At 38.8% G+C, this 25,988-nt stretch overlaps 2 pseudogenes; both read right to left on the reverse strand.

Annotated features, from left to right (window-relative positions):
• Positions 1-20,453, reverse strand: LOC147628724 (uncharacterized; annotated as a pseudogene).
• Positions 20,454-24,700: 4,247 nt separating this feature from the next.
• Positions 24,701-25,745, reverse strand: LOC147628725 (uncharacterized; annotated as a pseudogene).
• Between the last annotated feature and the right edge of the window lie 243 nt (positions 25,746-25,988).

Consider the following 25,988-nt stretch of genomic DNA (forward strand, 5'->3'; position numbering starts at 1 on the left):
TTAACAATGATGTTCTAACCACAAAGGAACATTACCATATGATCCTTCTTTAAGCAAACTATCCCTTTGCTTAATATCCTTCACCTCATAAGCAATAACTTTTTGACTTTTAGGCAAAGGTAATGGAAAACATTTATGTAGCAAAGAGCAAATTGGTCTGATACAATCCTAATTGAAAGGAAGTGGTACCTTCTTTAAAACACTCATCCATGTGATTGTATCTATAAGTAGTCTTTCTTCAGAGTCTTCATTGACCACGATACACTGCTTGAAATATTTACACAAAAAAATATGTATCTACCATTATGTTGCATTAAAAAGAAGCAAGTAATTTGCACCTTCCAATGACCACAATTCTCTACCATAGCACCATTATCATCCACTTGAACAACTACATTGTCACCCACACTATACAACTGTCCTTTATAAAAAGCCTTTTGATACGTTCTCACCTCCCCAATTTCAGAGATCTCTTCTCCTATTCTCCAATAATGTCTTAGATATCTAGCTTCATCTATAGTTTGCTCTCGATATGAGCCTCTCTTCTTAGGTATGGCAATCCCTTTCGATGCAAGGTTAACATTACAAGGTGCATATTGTCCATACTTTAAAAAGGCACTCCAAAGAGTCTTAGCCTTCCCAAATGATGACACAACAAAGAGCCCATTCTCATGCCAAGGAAGACATGTATGAGAAGCCTCAGTCACATGTGGAAACTAGGTAGGAGATAATAAAGATCCATGCAATGCTCTTAATAGTCTTTCAAAAGGTAGAAATCCATCTTTGTCTGCTTAAATAACTTTAAAGACTCTAGTGAAGACACTTCTCAAGTAGAATTTCACAAATGTCACCTCATTATTTAAATTATTTGACTTGATACTATTATATGCTTTCCCTAAACATTTAAAGATGTAGCACCAATAACGATCGTGCAATCCATGTCGCATGACATCATCCAACATTTATCCATTTCCTAAAGAAAACAGAATTCATTGAGTAATTCACCACCACTAAAGAAAAGATTACAACAAGAAAAGCTCATTATGAATAGTTACCTATGACATGCTCGAAAGGTGATGAATTTTCACCAAGGGACTCCTCCATTCTCACTCACCAAGATAGAAGTAGAGTCTTGAAAATTTCAATATTCTCCATAGACCAACCATGATCACGGCTAAAATTGTAAAATCTGTGAGCTGTCAATGAGCAAAGGACCAAGCCCTTCTAACTTGGGAGGAATTTCATCGATGACCCTTAGAATACATGGTAAACACCATTGAATGAATTTCTGATTCTCCTCAGCCTTGAATTTCTGATTCTCCTCAGCCTTGAAGCTATCATGGTACATGCTAGGAGAGTTTGGCCAATGACCATAGCGAATGAAAGTAGGAATAACTTTATACACCATTGCCACTGTTTTGTCTATCTTCTTCTTTGTAGAATTTGATTAATTTTGAAAAATATAAGCTGTATACTTCTTGAACATATTTAATGCTAATGTGTTCATGACATCAAAGACCAAGTTGAGAGAGATCAAATCCATAAAGATTGTATAGTCTCCAAAGTATAGACTCAACCGAAAGACCAACATCTTTCCATGCATCCTCTCTTTCTGATTGTTTGTGAACAAACTCTCTTTGCTTCAGACACAATGCTAATCCTTTTTGGAGCTTTATAACATGCTTGCTTGTGATTTTCATCATAAACATAGTGCCCTTCACTTCATGGGTTATCTGTGGACTAGAGTTGCCTAGGCTTTGTCTCATCTGCAAAACTCTTGTCCACCATTTTTTAGAAGCCCTATCTTGCACTACGCAGGATGGTCACCGGTAACCATCATCACCATAGCACGTACCTTACATACTTTTGATTCTATTATGGAATAACCAAAAATGCTTTCTACATGATATTCATAGATCACATCAATCCCATCAAGATACGAAGCCTCTAGCTCATCTACTAAAGGCCGTAAGAATGCCCCAAAAATATCTCCTGATTTTTTAACTATCTTTTTGCAACTCCAAGGAACAAACACCACAGGTAACACATATATGGTAGAGTACTTTCCAGCATTCAAGAGCATAATCTCCATAACACCACAACTTTTTTGGGTTGCTCATGATGTTTGGAAGCTATCCCAATGCAACAATAACGCCACATTTTGTGGATCTCCCTAAATAAGCAACCACATCACTTTAAAAAAGAAAGTGTATCATAATATGCTAGTAAAGACACTAGATACACAATTTAAATATAACAACATTTTTAAAAATAATGTCATACCTTGCACATTCTTCTCCAAGAATGGATATCTTCTTTGCATTCCAAGCACACGAAATAATGTCATACCTTGCACATTCTTCTCGAAGAACGGATATCTTCTTTGCATTCCAAGCACACAAAAATGTCTTTCTCTTGGTCCCCATTCCAAGATCTTTCTAATTCTTTCAGGCGTTTGGATGCAGGAAATGTGGTGTAAGATTTCTCGCAAGCTGCATTTGTACATGCCACTCGTAGCTCTTAACAAGCTTGTGGATTCCAGAAATCTTAGACCTCCTAAAACTTTGAACCATTCCAAAAGTCAACAATGCTTTCACAAGCACTTCTAGCATCTTGACCCAACCACTTAGTATGGTTACGCCACAAGCTTAAGAGCTCATGGAAAAATGTATTGCTCTTGATTATCAATTTTAGTTAAGGTCCAATGGGGATATAGTCAAATGCAAGCATTGCTTTCCTTGCATTGTTGCATAAAGCACACTTTACACAAGTGGCACAATCACGTTTCAACTACTTGGAAGAAGCCCCATGCTCACATGTGCATTTGGGAATATCTGTAAGATCCCTGTTCCCACCGAGCAATGGATTCGGGGTACTGACAGCGGAAGTAGCGCTTCTCGCGCGGGACAGGGGTCCCACACTCGGGGCCTCGCCCACGGATATCCGGATAAGAGACTAATCCGTCGGTTGTTCCAAAACCGAACCCGAAAAAACTTCCTTAACCGGAAAGCACGGGCGATTCCACCAGGATAACTTTTTACTCTAACGTAGTCAAGATCATTTCTGATCGAGATGATCCAATTACATCTATAAGATACTTAGTCAGTTCAAGGAAGAAACTTGCACTTGGATCATTGGGATCAACGCTTTTTTCCCCATTCAAGAGGCACAGCCGTTGATTCCTATCCATAGAACAGTTACTGTCCGGGATTTATTTTTTTTTTCTATCGTAAAAACAAAAGTTTGAGTCTCGATTTACGGATCCATCAGTCCAGCCTAACCCCATCCGATCCCATGGGTTAGCCAACCGCCCAACCACTGTAGTGATGGGATCCAATTTGGAATTTGGTTAGGTTTTGTCCCGGGTACCAAGGAAAAGAGTTCCAAGGCCCCCTAGCCGGAATTTCATGCAAACATAAAACTAGCCACACCACTTACACACCCAATATGAAAATTGCCTTTTTCTTAGCATCAGCTAACTTTAAAACAATCCTTTAATGAAACCATAGTACCACTGATCACAATCTCCCAAATTATCCAGTTGATTCATAATTTCCCATCATTCCTTCATCAGAGTATCTATGGCATCATTGGCAACTAGAACGCTCACCACCTGTCCACACAGGGGCCGTTTCAATAGTTCCTAGCCCATAATACTCAACAATATAATCACTTATCAAGATGGACTCTCGTTGAAGATCAGCAAGATCAACCAACAGATCCATATAAAAGAGCCATGGACTCATCCGTTGAGGACCAGCAAGGTCAGTCAACCAGATCCATGCCCGGTTCCAGAAAACAACTCTTACTCCTTGTTCCAATATCTTCCTCGACGCACGCGTGGGTATCCTGGGCGACCCAGAGCCCGAGCACCGTATGGTCAGCACCCTCTAGGATCCTTCGCAGGTGACCTAGCGCTTCACTCATAGGCCGCTTCCTTGGTCCCTCATCCACCGTACCGGAAGCTCACCATTTTAATCGAACCGAGGCTGGTCAAGACCTCGGCCGACCTTGCTACGCGAGACGTCCTCCATTGACTCTCCGTCAGCAGTTGCAACTTTATCAGTTAGGTCTCCACGACCTTAATCAGACGGTCAAAATGCTTTCCCAGCATTCTTGACATAAAACAGCCATTTACAAACAGCATTTACAAACAGTTTACAAATACAATTTCTATATTAACTCTCATTTTTCCACATTATCCCTCATGCAATCCACATTACTTATTCCACATTTCATTTATATGTGTACTCATCCAATCATATCATTTTCCATCTCTTCACTTCAGATTCCTTCACATCACATATCATATATTCACATCCATATCCACATCCATACATCCACATCCACATCCACATTCACATCCATACATCTACATGCTTATCTCCATTTTCACATCCTCATTTATACATCCACATCCCATATCCATATTCATACATACACATCCATATCCACATCCATATCCGCATTCATACATACACATCCATATCCACATCCACATGCATACATTCATTATCACGTCCTCATTCATACATCCACATCCACATACATACATACATACATCCACATCCACATCCACATTCTCATTCACATCTATACATCCATATCTACATGCACATTCACATCCATACATCCACATCTATATCCTCATTCACATCCATACATCCACATTCATGCATCCACATCTACATGCCTACATCCATACATACACATCCACATTTACATCCATGCATCCACATCCACATCCTCATTCACATCCATACATCCACATTCATACACCCACATCCACATCCACATTCACATCCATACATCCACATCTACATGCTTATCTCCATTTTCACATCCTCATTTATACATCCACATCCCATATCCACATTCATACATACACATCCATATCCACATCCACATGCATACATACATCCACATCCACATTCCCATTCACATATATACATCCATATCTACATGCACATTCACATCCATACATCCACATCTATATCCTCATTCACATCCATACATCCACATCTATATCCACATCCACATGCATACATACATCCACATCCACATTCCCATTCACATATATACATCCATATCTACATGCACATTCACATCCATACATCCACATCTATATCCTCATTCACATCCATACATCCACATTCATGCATCCACATCTACATGCTTATCTCCATTTTCACATCCTCATTTATACATCCACATCCCATATCCACATTCATACATACACATCCATATCCATATCCACATGCATACATACATCCACATCCACATTCCCATTCACATATATACATCCATATCTACATGCACATTCACATCCATACATCCACATCTATATCCTCATTCACATCCATACATCCACATTCATGCATCCACATCTACATGCATACATCCATACATCCACATCCACATTTACATCCATGCATCCACATCTACATCCTCATTCACATCCATACATCCACATTCATACATCCATACATCCACATTCATACATCCACATCCACATCCACATCCACATCCACATGCATCTTATCATATCTTATCACTTCCCATATCTTTTATGCATACCTCTATGCATGAAATTCAATTATGCTAAAAGTAACACTTTTATAATAAAATATTCAACTTTTATGCATACCTCTATGCATGAAATCCAATATGATAAAAGTAACACTTTTGATATAAAAAAATTATCCTTTATGCATACTTCTATGCATGAAAATGATAAAAGTAACACTTTTGATATAAAAATTTATCCATTATGCATACTTCTATGCATGAAAATAAAAATGGTAAAAATAACACTTTTGATATAAAAATTTATCCTTTATGCATACTTCTATGCATGAAAGTAAAAATGATAAAAGTAACACTTTTGATATAAAAATTTATCCATTATGCATACTTCTATGCATGAAAATAAAAATGGTAAAAATAACACTTTTGATATAAAAATTTATCCTTTATGCATAATATTAAAATTTAATTTCTCCATGATTATAATGAAATTCTTTCAATTAATCTAGGATGATGATTTCTAGAATATGGTAGGACGTCCTCTTTTTATGCTTTGAATGAAAATTTTTTATGTATAATTTTTATAAAAATTTTGCCATAGCTCCGCTGCTATGACTGATAAATCTCAATTTTTCTAAGGGATAAAGCTTATCATTAAGGAAATAATTAAAATGATTCTCTAATTGGATCCTCAATCCATAATGGATTGAATCATCAATATACATAAACTAAAAGCATAAGAAAAAGCCATTAATTTGGCCTCAAGCATAGCTTTATCTTGGGTTAAGGAAAAGCTTTATGAAAAGCTTGATTTGGATTGAGAATGGGTCATGAGTATGACCATTTCTTGAGTGAGAGAGAGAATTTACATAAGAATCATTATAATTTAAACATAAATGAAAATTAACTTCAATAGCATTTATTAAATTATGTAACTCTTCACTACTATTCAAACTTCAATAGCATTTAAAAAAAAACCATACCAATTAAACTTCTCAAGCTTGAGAGGGGTTGAGAAGAGAGAAACATTGAGAAATTATAGAAAGATGAATATTCACTAATTACCTTACAACTTGCTTGATTCTTTGTTCACGGTAGAGGCCCCCAACCAATCAATTGGTTAAGTATGTTGATGGAGCCACTAATGGGGATTGAAGAAAGAGGGAAGCTCCAAAAACTAGTGAATTATTAAATGAATTCACAGTTCTTGGCTTAGGTGGAGTAGAGTAACGATGCATAAACACTAACTATTTTTCAACAAGGGGGAGGCTTCTATTTATAGGAAAAATTGAGCTCCTAACCAAACAAACTGATTCTAGAATTTTCTAAATCAGTTTGGTCAATATTTGACCATTTTTAGGTCAGTTAAGCTAACTTTTTGGAACTAGACTTGAATGAGGAGAGAGGAGAGATGAAATATCTCAATTTTTATGAGTTTAAAACTAATTCAAGCATGTGAAATATGCACCTCCTTTAAAGAACTCCCCTTCCTTACATATGTCATATTTTTAATATTGCTCATAGTTTTTTACTAATAAACCTTGTACATTTTCAACTCTTCATCTTATGTGAAATATGCACCTCCTTTAAAGAACTCCCCTTCCTTACTTATGTCATACTTTTAATATTGCTCATAATTTTTTATTAATAAACCTTGTACATTTTCAACTCTTCATCTTATGTGAAATATGCACCTCCTTTAAAGAACTCCTCTTCTTTACATATGTCATACTTTTAATATTGCTCATAATTTTTTACTAATAAACCTTGTACATTTTCAACTCTTCATCTTATGTGAAATATGCACCTCCTTTAAAGAACTCCTCTTCCTTACATATGTCATACTTTTAATATTGCTCATAGTTTTTTTTACTAATAAACCTTGTACATTTTCAACTCTTCACCTCATGTGAGCATTTACTCATTTTTGAGTATTTTCTTTTTACAAGTTGGATTTATCTCCTCCCTACACATGGATTGATGCTATTGGTCCATAGGAACCTTAATTGGACCATAGTCTAAAGATTTCTGAAAATCTAGACCCATAGGCTAAGGTTCTTTATAGCTATTTTCAATTAATTCCAATTGCACATTGGAAAATTCTTTTTGAATTTCTGTTTCAGGGGAACTCATCTGAATTAGAAGAGATATTTTTCTATCCAAAAATATTCAAAATCTGAATATTCTCTCTCTAGAATATTTTTCTCTCTCTAGGCTAAAACAGATAGAAACAAGGTCTTTATATTTCTGAAAAGGGATTGATTACAGGGAAAGATACTAGACATCAAAAAGGGGTTGGGGGAGGAATCTTACATTCTACCCCACTTAAAAAAAATGCGAGATGTCCTCATCTCGCAAACTGGGATTATTTCGCAAGATGCACGAATATGAGACTTAGAGAAAAATTTTAATCAAGATTAACCACCAAGATAAGTCTTAAAGAGAGCAAGATTCAAAATACGAACAAGATTTAAACTTTATTCATTCTCGGAACTTATACAGTAAAGATAGAGGAACTCTTTACACTTCCATAAGCCCGTCCATCATATGGTCACAAAAGCAATCCTCACAAGCTGCACAAGTATAAGGTAACTCATCTATGGGAATGATTCTGTGGGTTATTGCTGCGCCTATCTCAGTGGTATGAGGTGTTCTAAGAAAAGGACCTCTGAGAGGCAAGCCAAAAACGGGGTAAAGGCATATCTTCTCATGAGGAAGAAAACACGCCAGTAAGAAGACCCGCTCAGAAAACCCAGGATGCCTTGATCTCATGACGCAGTAGTATCGGGGACCCAAACCCAAAGCTTCAATAACCATGGCCAAGCGGACATTGTTACGAAAGTGCTGCTGACCCCAGGGTGTTACCCTAGTTATGTCTTGATAGGTCCACCATTTTGTCTGCGCTACAGAAGTTCCCAAGTGAGGGAAAAGTGAGCGCGCATACTGCTCTATAAAATCTTTCTTCATAGACTCCCTTGCGTCTTGAAGGTGAGAAATCATCATGGATAAAACTAATTCTTGTTGCCAAGCCATGAAGGAGATTAAGAAAGAAAGAAGATCGATGGAAGTAAGATTACTGTGAACGACAAGTAAAAGTTACGACTTATATAAAGGAAGGAGCTAGCGTAACTTAGAAGCCAACGGTAACTTGCCACTGAAGTTTTACCGTCTTTCCATGATTTGGGTTTGACACATTTTTCTATAGAAGGCATTAAGAATTTTGAGATGAAGAGATAAAAGAAGCTTGTAGGCTAAGTCACCTACTTTCATTGAATTCAGATATAAGGCTCACAATATCTGGGGGATAACTTCATATACTCCCCAAGAGATAAAGAACTTCTTTTGGGCCGTACTCGAATGAAGACCAAAACCTTGATATCCAAAACATCGATTCTCACTTCTGAACTCATTGTTCTGAATCCTTAAAACAGGTGGGACTCTTGAGAAGTATTCTAGGAAAAGGGTCTTCCTTTGTTAAACAGAACTTTCTTTTATTTTAGAGAGGGAATAATTATAAGATCAGAAAGGGAGATTCTTACTCCTGTATACCTCGTAGGCTGGGGGAGAATCTTACATTCTACCCCACTTGAAAAGTGCGAGATGTCCTCATCTCGCAAGGTAGAGGACAACTCTTTTTCTTAAGATCCAATTTTTTTCCTGGGTTCCTTATATTCTGGTCAACCCAACAGAATATTGGGAAAATTATCCCTTAAATGGAACTCATCATTAAATGACAATTCATTCAAATCATATCATTCATATCTTTAACATGATAATGGTCCATTAGACCAAAAATTTTCCTTCTGAAGATTCCTCCACAGAAATTTCAGTTAAGCAAGTTCTCAATTTGCCATCCCTTAACTTGATCTACGGTCAAGTGTTAACAATAGTAATCTGACAGCACAATCCACTAATCTCATAGTGATTTGCTGAAATCATTATTATCATTCCAATTATGAATATCATCACAAGGACTCGTCCCATTCCTCCTCATTGTGGTTTTGTTCGGATTTTTATATTTCAACTAATTTCAGAAATCATCATTTTTCAATCAGAATTTTCAATCAGAATCCAATTCAATTCATCAATTCTCAAACAGAATTAAAAATCATATCAACCACATTCGAAATCATCATCTGGATAGCATTAACGCTTATAATTTCAAGTCTTAGATTTACTCGTATATACTGTCAGTAAAGAGCTGCAGTTATACTCTCGGTATATACGGTAGTCACGGCCCTTGGAATTATAAGGTAAATACCATCATGTCTAGGCCTCAAGCAAGACATGGATTCTATATAATTGCGGTACTTCCACCTGAAGACCCAATTACCAAATTACGAATTTCAATTTGAATATCAAATTGTATGAATTATATCACACAATTACAACCTTTTTGTGCTTCTTGATAAATTTTTGACATAATTGTCTTCTCAATTGATCTTTATTAACCAAACGCTCTGATACCAACTGTAAGATCCCTGTTCCCACCGAGCAATGGATTCGGGGTACTGACAGCGGAAGTAGCGCTTCTCGCGCGGGACAGGGGTCCCACACTCGGGGCCTCGCCCACGGATATCCGGATAAGAGACTAATCCGTCGGTTGTTCCAAAACCGAACCCGAAAAAACTTCCTTAACCGGAAAGCACGGGCGATTCCACCAGGATAACTTTTTACTCTAACGTAGTCAAGATCATTTCTGATCGAGATGATCCAATTACATCTATAAGATACTTAGTCAGTTCAAGGAAGAAACTTGCACTTGGATCATTGGGATCAACGCTTTTTTCCCCATTCAAGAGGCACAGCCGTTGATTCCTATCCATAGAACAGTTACTGTCCGGGATTTATTTTTTTTTTCTATCGTAAAAACAAAAGTTTGAGTCTCGATTTACGGATCCATCAGTCCAGCCTAACCCCATCCGATCCCATGGGTTAGCCAACCGCCCAACCACTGTAGTGATGGGATCCAATTTGGAATTTGGTTAGGTTTTGTCCCGGGTACCAAGGAAAAGAGTTCCAAGGCCCCCTAGCCGGAATTTCATGCAAACATAAAACTAGATCCAACTGTAAGATCCCTGTTCCCACCGAGCAATGGATTCGGGGTACTGACAGCGGAAGTAGCGCTTCTCGCGCGGGACAGGGGTCCCACACTCGGGGCCTCGCCCACGGATATCCGGATAAGAGACTAATCCGTCGGTTGTTCCAAAACCGAACCCGAAAAAACTTCCTTAACCGGAAAGCACGGGCGATTCCACCAGGATAACTTTTTACTCTAACGTAGTCAAGATCATTTCTGATCGAGATGATCCAATTACATCTATAAGATACTTAGTCAGTTCAAGGAAGAAACTTGCACTTGGATCATTGGGATCAACGCTTTTTTCCCCATTCAAGAGGCACAGCCGTTGATTCCTATCCATAGAACAGTTACTGTCCGGGATTTATTTTTTTTTTCTATCGTAAAAACAAAAGTTTGAGTCTCGATTTACGGATCCATCAGTCCAGCCTAACCCCATCCGATCCCATGGGTTAGCCAACCGCCCAACCACTGTAGTGATGGGATCCAATTTGGAATTTGGTTAGGTTTTGTCCCGGGTACCAAGGAAAAGAGTTCCAAGGCCCCCTAGCCGGAATTTCATGCAAACATAAAACTAGCCACACCACTTACACACCCAATATGAAAATTGCCTTTTTCTTAGCATCAGCTAACTTTAAAACAATCCTTTAATGAAACCATAGTACCACTGATCACAATCTCCCAAATTATCCAGTTGATTCATAATTTCCCATCATTCCTTCATCAGAGTATCTATGGCATCATTGGCAACTAGAACGCTCACCACCTGTCCACACAGGGGCCATTTCAATAGTTCCTAGCCCATAATACTCAACAATATAATCACTTATCAAGATGGACTCTCGTTGAAGATCAGCAAGATCAACCAACAGATCCATATAAAAGAGCCATGGACTCATCCGTTGAGGACCAGCAAGGTCAGTCAACCAGATCCATGCCCGGTTCCAGAAAACAACTCTTACTCCTTGTTCTAATATCTTCCTCGACGCACGCGTGGGTATCCTGGGCGACCCAGAGCCCGAGCACCGTATGGTCAGCACCCTCTAGGATCCTTCGCAGGTGACCTAGCGCTTCACTCATAGGCCGCTTCCTTGGTCCCTCATCCACCGTACCGGAAGCTCACCATTTTAATCGAACCGAGGCTGGTCAAGACCTCGGCCGACCTTGCTACGCGAGACGTCCTCCATTGACTCTCCGTCAGCAGTTGCAACTTTATCAGTTAGGTCTTCACGACCTTAATCAGACGGTCAAAATGCTTTCCCAGCATTCTTGACATAAAACAGCCATTTACAAACAGCATTTACAAACAGTTTACAAATACAATTTCTATATTAACTCTCATTTTTCCACATTATCCCTCATGCAATCCACATTACTTATTCCACATTTCATTTATATGTGTACTCATCCAATCATATCATTTTCCATCTCTTCACTTCAGATTCCTTCACATCACATATCATATATTCACATCCATATCCACATCCATACATCCACATCCACATCCACATTCACATCCATACATCTACATGCTTATCTCCATTTTCACATCCTCATTTATACATCCACATCCCATATCCATATTCATACATACACATCCATATCCACATCCATATCCGCATTCATACATACACATCCATATCCACATCCACATGCATACATTCATTATCACGTCCTCATTCATACATCCACATCCACATACATACATACATACATCCACATCCACATCCACATTCTCATTCACATCTATACATCCATATCTACATGCACATTCACATCCATACATCCACATCTATATCCTCATTCACATCCATACATCCACATTCATGCATCCACATCTACATGCCTACATCCATACATACACATCCACATTTACATCCATGCATCCACATCCACATCCTCATTCACATCCATACATCCACATTCATACACCCACATCCACATCCACATTCACATCCATACATCCACATCTACATGCTTATCTCCATTTTCACATCCTCATTTATACATCCACATCCCATATCCACATTCATACATACACATCCATATCCACATCCACATGCATACATACATCCACATCCACATTCCCATTCACATATATACATCCATATCTACATGCACATTCACATCCATACATCCACATCTATATCCTCATTCACATCCATACATCCACATCTATATCCACATCCACATGCATACATACATCCACATCCACATTCCCATTCACATATATACATCCATATCTACATGCACATTCACATCCATACATCCACATCTATATCCTCATTCACATCCATACATCCACATTCATGCATCCACATCTACATGCTTATCTCCATTTTCACATCCTCATTTATACATCCACATCCCATATCCACATTCATACATACACATCCATATCCATATCCACATGCATACATACATCCACATCCACATTCCCATTCACATATATACATCCATATCTACATGCACATTCACATCCATACATCCACATCTATATCCTCATTCACATCCATACATCCACATTCATGCATCCACATCTACATGCATACATCCATACATCCACATCCACATTTACATCCATGCATCCACATCTACATCCTCATTCACATCCATACATCCACATTCATACATCCATACATCCACATTCATACATCCACATCCACATCCACATCCACATCCACATGCATCTTATCATATCTTATCACTTCCCATATCTTTTATGCATACCTCTATGCATGAAATTCAATTATGCTAAAAGTAACACTTTTATAATAAAATATTCAACTTTTATGCATACCTCTATGCATGAAATCCAATATGATAAAAGTAACACTTTTGATATAAAAAAATTATCCTTTATGCATACTTCTATGCATGAAAATGATAAAAGTAACACTTTTGATATAAAAATTTATCCATTATGCATACTTCTATGCATGAAAATAAAAATGGTAAAAATAACACTTTTGATATAAAAATTTATCCTTTATGCATACTTCTATGCATGAAAGTAAAAATGATAAAAGTAACACTTTTGATATAAAAATTTATCCATTATGCATACTTCTATGCATGAAAATAAAAATGGTAAAAATAACACTTTTGATATAAAAATTTATCCTTTATGCATAATATTAAAATTTAATTTCTCCATGATTATAATGAAATTCTTTCAATTAATCTAGGATGATGATTTCTAGAATATGGTAGGACGTCCTCTTTTTATGCTTTGAATGAAAATTTTTTATGTATAATTTTTATAAAAATTTTGCCATAGCTCCGCTGCTATGACTGATAAATCTCAATTTTTCTAAGGGATAAAGCTTATCATTAAGGAAATAATTAAAATGATTCTCTAATTGGATCCTCAATCCATAATGGATTGAATCATCAATATACATAAACTAAAAGCATAAGAAAAAGCCATTAATTTGGCCTCAAGCATAGCTTTATCTTGGGTTAAGGAAAAGCTTTATGAAAAGCTTGATTTGGATTGAGAATGGGTCATGAGTATGACCATTTCTTGAGTGAGAGAGAGAATTTACATAAGAATCATTATAATTTAAACATAAATGAAAATTAACTTCAATAGCATTTATTAAATTATGTAACTCTTCACTACTATTCAAACTTCAATAGCATTTAAAAAAAAACCATACCAATTAAACTTCTCAAGCTTGAGAGGGGTTGAGAAGAGAGAAACATTGAGAAATTATAGAAAGATGAATATTCACTAATTACCTTACAACTTGCTTGATTCTTTGTTCACGGTAGAGGCCCCCAACCAATCAATTGGTTAAGTATGTTGATGGAGCCACTAATGGGGATTGAAGAAAGAGGGAAGCTCCAAAAACTAGTGAATTATTAAATGAATTCACAGTTCTTGGCTTAGGTGGAGTAGAGTAACGATGCATAAACACTAACTATTTTTCAACAAGGGGGAGGCTTCTATTTATAGGAAAAATTGAGCTCCTAACCAAACAAACTGATTCTAGAATTTTCTAAATCAGTTTGGTCAATATTTGACCATTTTTAGGTCAGTTAAGCTAACTTTTTGGAACTAGACTTGAATGAGGAGAGAGGAGAGATGAAATATCTCAATTTTTATGAGTTTAAAACTAATTCAAGCATGTGAAATATGCACCTCCTTTAAAGAACTCCCCTTCCTTACATATGTCATATTTTTAATATTGCTCATAGTTTTTTACTAATAAACCTTGTACATTTTCAACTCTTCATCTTATGTGAAATATGCACCTCCTTTAAAGAACTCCCCTTCCTTACTTATGTCATACTTTTAATATTGCTCATAATTTTTTATTAATAAACCTTGTACATTTTCAACTCTTCATCTTATGTGAAATATGCACCTCCTTTAAAGAACTCCTCTTCTTTACATATGTCATACTTTTAATATTGCTCATAATTTTTTACTAATAAACCTTGTACATTTTCAACTCTTCATCTTATGTGAAATATGCACCTCCTTTAAAGAACTCCTCTTCCTTACATATGTCATACTTTTAATATTGCTCATAGTTTTTTTTACTAATAAACCTTGTACATTTTCAACTCTTCACCTCATGTGAGCATTTACTCATTTTTGAGTATTTTCTTTTTACAAGTTGGATTTATCTCCTCCCTACACATGGATTGATGCTATTGGTCCATAGGAACCTTAATTGGACCATAGTCTAAAGATTTCTGAAAATCTAGACCCATAGGCTAAGGTTCTTTATAGCTATTTTCAATTAATTCCAATTGCACATTGGAAAATTCTTTTTGAATTTCTGTTTCAGGGGAACTCATCTGAATTAGAAGAGATATTTTTCTATCCAAAAATATTCAAAATCTGAATATTCTCTCTCTAGAATATTTTTCTCTCTCTAGGCTAAAACAGATAGAAACAAGGTCTTTATATTTCTGAAAAGGGATTGATTACAGGGAAAGATACTAGACATCAAAAAGGGGTTGGGGGAGGAATCTTACAATATCTCCAACATAATTATCCTCATTACTTGGATAAAATAGTTGAGGAGCATGAGTTACTCCTCCAAATCCTGTGCGAATTCTATGGCGATGAGCAGTTACCATGCCGAGCCCTTTTAGCATACTTTGTAAATGACTCCAACAAGTAAGAACTTGAACCCCACCAAGATCACCCTCCCAAGTAGATGGAAATTGTAGAAAAAGTCTTGCTATACTTCTCTTTGAGGAATCAATGTTCACTCTTAAACCTCCAAAATCACCAAATAGAATGTGTAATATCATATCTTGCACCTTAACCGATAGCTTATGCTCATCTCACAAGCCTTGAAGCTCCATTATTCTCTCTATTAATTTGGATTGCACCAAGAGAAGACCATTAGTTTCCTTATCACTATCTATTCTCTTTGAAGCATCATCTTCATCTACATAACCAATTATATATTTGTTTAATAGTAATGCGAAATATGCAAACATTTCACTAGCCATAAAATCATCTTCAAAAGTATGCTCTACAATGGATTCCACATTTGGAACTCCAATTGAATCTTGTGGATTAGATAATCCAAAACTCGCTCACAAAGACTATTATGGGCTACGACACCTCCAAGAGGGAACTCAATGCATTCACCTAAAGGAAGAGCAATAGAACACAACTATAGTAGGGCACTTACCAATGCTTTGAACTTGAGTCCCTTGAGGCCTCCAAGCTCTCTCTCTCTCTCTCTCTCTCTCTCTCTCTCTCTCTCTCTCTCTCTCACACACACACACACACACCTCATCTATCATAAAACTCACATGAATAATCTCTCTACTTTTCACTTACTCACACACGCACATGTACACTTACACATTTCTCACACACACGCACACGTACACTTACACATTTCTCATCTAGGGTAAATCTCTTATTAATGGTGTGAACGGGTAGGGTATGGTTTCACACAAACACCTAAAAGTATGGTATTATTCACATACGTTACAACTACCTAAATCATATCTTTAACACCCTACATGCGATTTCTGCCCGCATGACATAGCATTCATTTTGAGCATTAACCGGCTATGGCTGGTTGTGATTTTACTACACTGAGGATTGGAACGACCTCGGTGAAGAGCTTTCATGGCAATAATCAACTGCATCATCTTGACTCCACCTATAAAATGCGACAAAATAGTGAGTGCTTCCACACTCACTTAGCCCATGTATTAGTGTTTTTTTGCCATGTCTATTGTTCTTGCCTCAGTATAAGGAGTTCTTCTTCCTCTCAAGTAACTCATAGTGACTTGCTCTTGATTTATGGAATCCCACGATAGCTTTTATATTATTGTGTGTTTCTAACTTTGCATATGATTATGGGTTAAGGACTTAATGGAAACTCATAGTATGACTTTGTCCATAATATTCATGTTATCAACCTTTGAAAGATGACAGGATACAGACCTCTCTTCGCGGAATCCTATCAAGGACTAATATTTGAATGATGACAATATATTCTCTAGTTTCTTTTGAAATTCTTTTGGATATGCACAATAGCGTCAACTGTGGTGGGCTTAGAACAGTAGGACAAAGTTCATTTAACAAGCTTCCTTTTTGGAACGTACACTCTTAGTGAATAAGGTATGCCTAACAAGGGTAGGTTGATGAAGCCCTAGACTCTTCCAATAGATATAAAGCAAGGGACTCACTATAGAGATAGTCTCCTAGAATGCACTAATGAAAGGATATGCCCTATAGGGATAACTCTCAAGATTTGTGTTTAGGACATAAAATCAGACATGCCAATCATTAAAAACCTATGTATCAAGCTCCTCCCGGGTAGGTAGGGAACCCTGTCCTGGTAGTAGGGTCTTGCCACATAACCATCATAAGTCAACCTCTACATAGGGTTTTTGACTCTTCCAGATCTTCGCAACTTTGCACTCATCAAAACATGTGGGTTCTACAACCTGCACAACTTTTGCCATATAAACATAATGATGTGCCACATAACCATCATAAGTCAACCTCTACATAGGGTTTTTAACTCTTCCAGATCTTCGTAACTTTGCATTCATGGCTTCCATAGCCTTCTTCACACCAGGTGTCCTCATTGCTGGAATCCCAAGCTCCTCTCGTAAGGCTCATCTTCGAGCCACTAGACTCTCCACTAGAGAATACCCTGCATAAATATCAAGCATACCAAGGGGCTTAACCACTTTCTCTTTGCCTTTATATGATGTACCAACTACATTTCCAAGACTGGTATTATGACGCAGCCTCCCACTCCATGGTCTATGAACAAAGCCACTCGATGAGGACTCTCCTCGTCCACTCAATGACTATGATTGCTGACTTGCATTCTGTGCAACCACATTTCCACTTACATCAGCCCTAACAACATCTTTTTTAGTAGCATACCAGCTACTCATCTCATCAAATACAACATCCTTGCTTACCCTCGATTCACGTGTAGTAGGATTATAGCATATTTAAGTTCTCCTCTAGTGTTACATCATGTATGGCTACAGTAGGAGTCCAATAGCATGTTGTCGACATAGCCTTAGCCCAATAGCTATGTGGCATATTCTTCTCTGCCCCATCAATGCTCGTGCTATCTCTACAATAGCCTCTGCCAAATAGCTATGTGGCATATTCTTCTCTGCCCCGTCAATGCTCGTGCTATCTCTACAATATGCCTGTTTTTCCACTCATCAACTCCATTTTCTTGCGGAGTGTATCTACATGTAAATTATCTCTGAATGCCATTCTTTCGCAAGAATTCAGAGAAGTCATTAGAGAAGTATTCTCCCCCTCCATGTGACCTTAGGCACTTCACATTCTTTCCTGTCTATTTTTCAGCCACCATCACTTTGAAATTCTGAAAATGAGTGAGAACACTTCACTCTCCTCCTTCATGAAATACTCCCACACTTTCCTCATGTGGTCACATCAATGAATGTTATGTAGTACCTACAGCCTCCCATAGACATAGTTTTCACAGGACCCCATACATCTAAATGCACAACATCTAGTACATTCTTGCTCACATTTTTGTCATGTGGAAATACATGCTTTGTTTGCTTTCCAAATTAGCATGCTTCACATACTTTCTACATACCTTCAACCTTAAACTGAGGTAGCCCTGTCACAATTTCTTTAGTCTACTAGACTTCATTCTTTACACATTTACAGGCCCAATTCTCTTATGCCAAACGTCTGTATCTGTGTAACAACTCCTGAACCATTTGCAAACATTGCAGCACTCACTTCAGGCATATTTACATTCAATGTAAACATTCTGCCCACTTTGTTACCTTTTGTAACCAACCTGTACTTATCTTTAAAGTATTCTACATAATAGCCATCAGGGTTAAACCGGACATGTACACCCTACTTATCTTTAAAGTATTCTACATAATAGCCATCAGGGTTAAACCGGACATGTACACCCTACTTAATCATTTGGCCAACTGAAACCAAATTCTTTGTCAATCTTAAATATTATTATAAATTTAACCTTTGCAAAAATATTGTTTGTGTTTACTGAAAAAACACTTGGCCTACAAAAAAAGTTGTGCCTAGGGTTTTAGGAAAAGATATCCTTTAACGTAGAGTCGGTTGACATTTTAACTAGAATGCTTGGGTACCCTTATCCTCTTGATTGCTTGCACTTGTGCGTTGTCAACGTACTTTGAAAGAACGTGTCTCATTATGTTCACGTATAAACATCTTGAAGCGCTTGAATGAAGATGGACACTGTAAACCATACCACTTCTGCAGCACGTTTTCTTCGCATGTGTGTCTTTCTCAAGTATATATGAATAGCTTATTGAGCTCAAACTAGCATGAACATCAAGGCTATGATTATATTCGATGTGAGGAATCGATGGACGTCGACAGAGATCTCAGAGTACATTGCAAGGTAGATAATTCCAAATTCATTACCACATTTGAATCTGAGTTACAAGTCATTCATCAAGTCATAGGATTTTTGTGCTCGTTTGTGTGAGTGAAGTTAAAAAAAAACCATACATAAATTATGGCAGGGAGTTGGCATAGTCCTCTCCGAAATTCTATAAACATAGGAGAACGTTCCCTTCCCCGTTTCCCAAATAGCACTTTTGATATCGAAAGTGAACCAAAACACCTTCAGTGTTGAAGGCGGCCATTAGTCCTACGTATTGATTCACTCATGATATAGAAATCATTTTCAAATGTGGTAATTAATTTGTAATTTTCTAATTTGCGAGGTACATTTGAATCCCCATCGAACATAATAAGAACAAGCTTCAAGCTCATTGATTTGCGGATGTCAGTCTAGCATTGCTTTCAAGTATACTTTCAAACTCATGTCCATTTAGGCATTTCAAATATGCTCTACAATAATACAGGAAGTATGCTATCCAAGTGAAAATAGCAAATGCTCTCTTTTTATAGGGAAGGCTCTTTTTATAGGGAAGGCATGCCTCATAGGCAAAAATGAGAAGTCAACTCCTAGAAGTTGTCTAGTGACATGAAAACCGAGGGGATCTGCAAAAGGAATGGGTATATTATTTGCCATTGTGAAAACAACATCTAGATCCATGCTGTCATTCACATTTGGCCAGTCTTTCATTGATACCATTGAGAGTGGCCTAGCCAAAAGAAAAGCATGCTCACTAGGGTTTGCAGTGTCTTCATATGCCAACAAAAGTAGAGATCTATGATTAAACTCTCTCTCTCTCTCTCTCTCTCTCTCTCTCTCTCTCTCTCTCTCTCTCTCTCTCTCTCTCTCTCTCTCTCTCTCTCTCTAATGAAATGCATCAGCAAAAGCTCTCTTACCTTGTCCGTGCACAGAAAGCGATCCTGTTGTGCTGTTTTAGCGCAGGCATCCATGTCTACAAGCTTGCCCCTAGGTATCTCTCTTAGATTCCAATGCTTGTCTCGTCTTCCATGCAAAAAATAGGAGGATCGTCTTGTGAACGACAAATCTCTCGATCCTTCTTGATAATGTGTGCCGTGATGATGGCACACATGAGCGTGCCACTTGAAAAGATGCAGGGGAGAAGAGAGCTTGAGCTCTTGCAAGCACACACATGTGGGCTCTACAACCTACATAACCTTTGCCATGTATGCATAGTGATGTGCCACATAACCATCATAGGTAAACCTCTGCACAAGATTCTTCACTCTTCCAGATCTTCGCAGCTTTGCATTCATGGCTTCCATAGCCTTCTTTACACCAGGTGTTCTCATAGTTGGTATCCCAAGTTCCTCATCAAGGCTCATCTCTGAGCCACTAGACTCTCCCCATCAACATGAAAATGCCTTGAAGAAATGTCAGGCATACTAAGGGGCTCAACCACTTTCTCTTTGCCTTTATCTGATGTACTAATCACATTTGCAGGACTGGTATTATGACGCAGCCTGCCACACTCCATGGTCTATCAACTAAACCACTAGATGAGGACTCTCTTGACTCACATGAGAATGCCTTGAAGAAATGTCAGGCATACTAAGGGGCTCAACCACTTTCTCTTTGCCTTTATGTGATGTACTAATCACATTTGCAGGACTGGTATTATGACACAGCCTGCCACTCCATGGTCTATCAACTAAACCACTAGATGAGGACTCTCTTGGTCCACTCAAAGACTGTGATTGCTGACTTGAATTCTGTGCAACCACATTTCCACTCACATCAGCCCCTACTACAGCTTCTTTTTCAGCAGCATACCAGCTACTCATCTCATCAAAGACAACATCCCTGATTACCCTAAACTCACGTGTAGCAGGGTTATAACACCTGTATCCCTTTTGCTCAAGGGAGTATCCAATAAACACACATTTTTTAGCTTTTGGATCCAGCTTAGTTCTCTCAGCTCATCTGGCACATGCACATATGCAATGCATCCAAAAACTTTTAGATGAGACAATTCAGGTTTTTTGCCAGTAAATCTCTCCTCTGGAGTTACATCATGTATGGCTGCAGTTGGAGTCCTGTTCATGATGTAAACTGCTGTAGAAACAGCCTTAGCCCAATAGTTATGTGGCATATTCTTCTCTTCCATCAATGCTCGTGCAATCTCAGCAATGTGCCAGTTTTTCCGCTCAGCAACTCCATTTTGCTGCGGAGTGTATCTGCATGTAAACTGTCTCCGAATACCATTTTTCTTCAAAAATTTAGAGAACTCATTGAGAAAAGTACTCTCCCCCTCCATCTGACCTTAGGTACTTTATATATTTCCCTATTTGCTTTTCAACCATAACTCTAAAATTCTGAAAGTGAGTGAACACCTCACCCTTCTCCTCCATGAAGTATACCCACACTTTCCTTGTGTGGTCATCAATAAATGTCACATAATACCTGCAGCCTCCCATAGACATGGTCTTCGTAGGACCCCATACATCTGAATGCACAACATCTAGTGCATTTTTGCTCACATATCTGTTACATGGAAATACATGCTTTGTTTGCTTTCCAAATTGACATGCTTCACATATTCTCTACATACCTTCAACTTTAAATTTTGGCAGCCCTGTCACAATCCCTTTAGTGTGCATAGACTTCATTCTCTGCACATTCACATGTCCAATTCTTTTATGCCAAATGTCTGTGTCTGCAACAATTCCTGAACCATTTGCAAAACATTGCAGCACTCACTTCAGGCATGTTTACATTCAATGTAAACATTCTGCCCACTCTGTTGCCTTTTGCAACCAACCTGCATTTGTCTTTAAAGTCTTCAACATAACAACCATCAGGATTAAACCAGACCTGCAAACCCTGTTCAATCATCTAGCCAATTGAAACCAGATTCTTTGTTATGTTCGGAACATGAAGTACATCTGCAAGGTACTTCACTTTGCCATCCTGCATCATATTCAATGGCACATCTCCAACATGGGCAATTGATGTGATTCGAAGCACCTGAATCAACGTACTATACATCATCTTTATGTGCTGCTTCTACATTTTTAGACATGGCATTAATGACATACTGCATAACAAACAACCTTTCATTATCCTCATTGTTTATGCTCGAGGATGCATAGTTGTTTTGCTGCAATTTTCCATTTTGCATGTCAGCTTGCTTCTTATAACAATCTGCCTGCACATGTCCAGGCTTACCACAATAAAAGTATCCACGTGCATCATTATACTGTGCCCTTTGCCAATTTCCACGACCTCTTTGACTCACCCTGCCTTTGAATTGGCCTCTTCCACCTGCGTGTTGTTGTTGTTGTTGTTGTTGTTGTGAATTCTGGGACTGTTGTTGTTGCTGCTCTACTGGCCATAATTCTGATTACTTGTTCGGCTACCTCCTTGACTGCGTCCACGGCCTCCTCTACCTCGTCCTCTTCCTGAACTTGTGTAGAAGGCCTATTGCTCTGAACTATTTTTGTTTTGTGTGAAGATTGTTGGTCTTCACCCAAGCTCTTCTCTTCTATAATCAACATAGACACCAAATCTGTAAAATTGGGAATGTTTTTCCGAGTCTGAATAGACGTCTTGAACGCCTTGTATTGTGGCCCGAGACCACGTAGATAGACTTCCACCTTATCATCATCATCTATTGAAACACCAATAGATGCAAGGGATTTCACAATACCCTTTATCTTCAATGCATAGTCATTCATAGACATACTCTTTTTCTCCATAGTATGAAGTTCATTCTTCAACTGTATCTTTCGTGCCTTGGTATTTGTTTCATATAGTTTTACCAAGGTGTCCCAAGCCTCCTTGGGGGACTTGGCATCCTGTATGTGCCCAATCATGGTGTCCTGTATACTGATAGAGAGCCAATACATAACTTTTCAAGCTCCTTGGTTCTAATCCTTGAACTCTTTCACATCTGTAGTCGGATTGATCTCCGGTATCTCTGGTGCCTCTTCATTTTCACCTTCTATGTAGTCCCAATAACCCTTTCCCATCAGGAAATTCGTCAACCTGAACCTCCAAGCATGGAAGATGTTCTTATCAAGCTTCTCAAACAACAATCTGATTTATGCCATCATTTGATATCTTGCCAGACACACCAATTTACCAGAAACAACACTCTGGTTTGTTCTGCATAAGCTGCTGTATTTTTTGCAGCGGTATTGTAGTACACTCAAATGTCACAACCAGTGACCTCAATGTGCATACATACACCCAATGGTAATTGTTGACCTCCTTGCAGCACACACAGTGTCTCCACAGCCAATCTGTCTTCCTGCAGTTCTTAAAACAGAGTTCTGCAGAGAATCGATGACTTACTCGTAGTGCTCGAAATCGCCTGCTTTCTGAAAAACGGAGGTCCTGACGCGCCCGAAACACGTTTTTGGCCCAAAATATTCCGTCCGATAGGACAATATAGTTTCCATGTAGCTTTACTCCCATGAAGAAAGCTCCTCAATCAGAGATCGTTTACCGGTGCCTCCCGTAGAGCTCCCGACAAGGGTGTAGTCACCAACACAAATAGAGAAGAATAGTTGAAGCTCTTACCCTCGTACCACTTCCTGTGCTTCTCTTGCTTGCGGCTTAGCTCTTAGCATGAACCAGGCTCTGATACCATAAAAAGATGCAGGGGAGAAGAGAGCTTGAGCTCTTGCAAGCACGCACACACTCACAAAACCCTAATAGAGAACACACAAGGGGAGAGGCTGAAAATCTTCTTCTTCTTCACTCAACACTCAACACACCATATACAAAGATAAGAGTACACACCTATGAAAAGGTACTCAACCAAATACATACTAGGGTTCTCTATAGTGTGAACCCAACTAAATGAGCTGGCGCTAGAATGGCTGTCACACAACCTATCATCCCACTGGCCGCATATCACCCATGATCTCACCAACCATGCCAGTGGTGTAAGTGTGTGGGGCCTATCCCCCAGGCGGGTCATCAGTGTCCACCGCCTCACTAGATGAGCTCGATATCTCAACACCAATGAGCTTTTTGGAGATTTGGTCTATGGGACCCTCCATGGGCATGGTTGTGGCCACCGCCGACATGGAGACGGTGCCCGCATTGAGGCTCAACAACGTCCCCTCGCATGGCAACCACAACACTTGCTTTGGGCAGCACAACGAAGGCCAGGGCAATATACAAGCCAATCTCAACCGCCAATGTCCAGCATTGGGTAGAACGCTTTTTATCATCTATACTTGGAAGGATCACCATCACTTTTCAGCCTTGCGGACCACATTGGCCTACCTTGGTTCAACGCACGGGTTGGAAGCAATCAGAAACACTCAGATGTCCAGTTGGCTTAAAAAGAGCCATATTTGGGAGAAAGTAGATTGGATGAGGCAGTTTGAAACCCATCTTTATGTCCCTGTCGTTGTCCTCATTGTGTTTGTTGGGTGAAAGATTAGTCACTTTTGCAGAAGTGTCTAGCGTAATCGCAAAGAAGATCTGATGGACAAAAAAAATCATGAGTGCCTTCTTGATTTCATAGAATTTTGGAGTTTGATTGTGGATCCGGTATTTGCAGCCCTCTTGCTTCATCAAAGGCAAAGATCACACTACAAGGGGTACACACCTTCTCTTTCTCCAAATCATCAGGCGTGAGCAGTGGGTGCACTTCTTCTTTAAGGCATTTTCAACAGACCTGATTGCTTCACTAGAAGTTTGCAAGTTATAACTATCAGGATTAACTCCTTTGAATGGATCGTGTGTGCCAAATTGAGCTTGGAGCTTCCCCCACTCGTCCAATACCCTCTTTGCAAGGTCAGTTTTGGGACAACCATCCTCATCAAGAAGTTGTTGTTCCTTCCCAACCTAGGGTGACATCCCTGTGGTGTTAAGGTCAACAGCTAGCACATGGAGCCATGCCTTCAAGTAAAGCACTATGTCATGTTCTCTAAATGTGCTAACAAGTTTATCTGCAAGACCAACTATCCTCCGTGGAGAGGCTATTGACAAGATACTCGCCAGGCTGCAGTAGCAAATGTAAACAACCACCTTACTCAATTCCATCAATGCTCTCGACTTGCCCACACCTGAAGATTGCACAAGGGCGCAATAGGGAATGTAGTGAGTTTCCTCTCTCACTGTGAGGGGATGATGAGTAAGTTGTTTGTGCAGTCCCTGTCTACAATTCCTTCAAACGGAACCCTCATGCACTTGTGGGCAAGAGCCATTTCCATCAAATCACTCACTTCATCGTCATGGCGAGGTCTTTTTGCAGTACGACACATAGCAAATTTGGTGGTATATATCTACGAGCTTCATCTTAAACTCTGAAACCAACTAGGCAGTGGTGTACTTCAATAGATCTAATAGCGACTTGTCTCGGAGCCACACAGGTTCGACACATAATCCATAGAGATTGAGTGCTCCGATAGGTACCCACTATGGGAGAGGCGATGTGGAGATGACGCCCGAGGTGCTGACGAGGGAGAAGAGGGACGTAGAGAATGCCGTCCTTTGCCATGGCAGCG

This window comes from Cibotium barometz, chromosome 19, assembly GCF_041138505.1.
Source record: "Cibotium barometz isolate CiBa-2024 chromosome 19, ASM4113850v1, whole genome shotgun sequence".
Classification (NCBI taxonomy): Eukaryota; Viridiplantae; Streptophyta; class Polypodiopsida; order Cyatheales; family Cibotiaceae; genus Cibotium; species Cibotium barometz.